This window comes from Gymnoscopelus microlampas (assembly GCF_963454915.1).
Source record: "Gymnoscopelus microlampas genome assembly, chromosome: 18".
NCBI classification, from domain to species: domain Eukaryota; kingdom Metazoa; phylum Chordata; class Actinopteri; order Myctophiformes; family Myctophidae; genus Gymnoscopelus; species Gymnoscopelus microlampas.
In genome coordinates this window covers 38,652,819-38,655,074 of record NC_139955.1, presented here as the reverse complement: position 1 = coordinate 38,655,074, position 2,256 = coordinate 38,652,819, and the positions used below count along the sequence as shown (strand labels likewise).

The following is a 2,256-nucleotide window of genomic DNA, read 5'->3' as shown; positions in this document are numbered from 1 at the left end:
GCGACTCTGGGCTTGATTTTCCTGTACAGTCGCTTGTTAAATATTGGTAGTTGTAGGGCTTGTTTTTAAAGTGTAGTTGCTCATTTTGGGCTTGTTTCCTAATACATTGTGGGTTGTGGTTTATGTTTAAACCAGTGGTTCTCAAACAATATTCTACATTTTTCACCTTTTTTAAGATTTATTATGGGGGGGAAATAGCAGACCCACAAGCATCGTAACGCGTTGTGAGCTTGCAGATCTGCTATTTTCAAATATTGGCATGAGAAAACATACGTTTACACACAAGAAAGTGTCAAAATATAATAAAAACAGTTGAAAATGTGGAAAGTATATACAGTTGGAGGGTGTACATTGTGTTAAACAGAGCTATGTCACATATTGCGTCGTTATGATGTTATATATACAGAGTATGAAGCTGTTTGAGACAAATAGCAGCAATCTTTTGCAGTGACTTTGGGACAATTAGCAGCGTTTGTTCTTATTTCTTTCACACAATCTGGCAACGCCGTGTGCTATGGTATAGGTGAGTTTTCCTCCAACTTAAACCAGACCATAGAACCAGACACGCACTGGAGACACGTGAGAGAGAGAGAGAGACACTGAGAGAGAGAGAGAGAGAGAGAGAGAGAGAGAGAGAGAGAGAGAGAGAGAGAGAGAGAGAGAGAGAGAGAGAGAGAGAGAGAGAGAGAGAGAGAGAGAGAGAGAGAGAGAGAGAGAGAGAGAGAGAGAGAGAGAGAGAGAGAGAGAGAGAGAGACCCTCTGTCTGTCATGATTGTGTAAAGGGGAAGAGGCTGTATTGTGATCATATAAGTGGAAACGAGTGTGCATGACAGAAGTTGCAGTGATGTGTCTCTGCACTCTGAGGCATTACTTTTGACTCTCCTCAAATAAGTCATCTAAAAGAAGTGAGGTGACAACAACTCGATCTGCACCGACCTGCATGTAAGTGACATTTGAATAAGTAAACACTGTAGTTTATGGTAATGATGATGGTGGTGGTTTACTGTTCTACAAGCTGTATACTGTCTGCATTCATGATGTTATTATGTTGAGGACACGCAGAGGAAGGAGGAAAATAATGTTTGTGGAGCTTGTCTACTGTATTACTGTGTCAAAGTGGACATGTGTCAAGTTACAGTATGGAGATACACACTGAGGTGGGGCAATGTTTATTATGCACTGATGACTCATAATATAAGCACACAGCTTTGATCCTTTTGGAAATATTTAAATAATACATGTACCTGTATCCATGTTTTGTCTCCTATAAAACTATATAAATACATAGCCCTGAGCGTCATGTGAACCATGGCTAATAAATACAAAGTTATAACAAAAATAAAAATAATTAATACATTTATTAAATTATCAATGATATTATACATTGTTTTATTTACATCCATAATCAGTATTGTTGTTTTTTTTCTTCTATTTTATTTTATTTTCATTTTTTTGTTTTACCCAGAAACACAGTCAGACACAGTTAGCAAACAAGGTCAAAATGCAGGGTAAACAAACACTTGAATTTACCCACGTCTGTGATCACTAAAGGTTGTTAAGTGTGCATACGTGAAAATTATTAACTTAGCCTGCTCCAATTCAGCTCTCACAGCTTTTGTTCTGTTATCTTTTAGTATGTAAATATGTCTTTCCCCCAGTGGACCGCTTTTTAGCTGTCATTGCAAACTGTGACCTACAATTTCTCCATGGACAGTGCATACAAAAATGCCCAAGCCTGAACTTGAACCACTTACACTATACTTTTCATTCAGTCAATGGTCAGGGGCTGGGTTGTGTGAAGCATCTTAAGTTATGTTTTCCCTAAGTCTTATATTCTCCACTATTAAACCTAAGTTACATCTTAAGCAGAAAAGATCAGGAGGTTAGCGCAACCGGCCTGAAATGTAGGCTGTAAATATGAAGTTGTGTTCATAATGCCAGTATATATTGATAGTCTGCATTAGCTGAACGAGGGGGACTTTAGCAAATCGCTGAATCTCAGAATGAAGAAAAGAGCTTTCTAACTATTGGTTTCTGGAAGCACGCAAGCCCTGCAACAATAAGTGCTTGTTTCAATATGACACACACTCAGTCTGCAGAGCATGTGATGTGATGTGTGCAGTGGTGGAAGAAGTACTCAAATGTTTCACTTAAGTAAAAGAATCAATACTGCAATGTTGAAGTACTCTGTTACAAGTCTAGGTAAAGTAGGGCTTAAGTGCTTAATGTATGTTTTATAATATAATCATGTATATC

General features: G+C 38.0%; 1 protein-coding gene across 1 annotated transcript in view; it reads left to right on the top strand.

The window, feature by feature from the left end:
• The first annotated feature begins 782 nt into the window (after nucleotides 1–782).
• LOC311033728 (ATP-binding cassette sub-family C member 5) overlaps nucleotides 783–2,256 on the top strand; it is a 65,033-nt gene continuing 63,559 nt past the window's right edge. The window contains exon 1 of the mRNA XM_084041340.1: nucleotides 783–942. The gene's annotated coding sequence lies outside the window, so the exon portion shown is untranslated. The remainder of the gene's footprint in view (nucleotides 943–2,256) is intronic.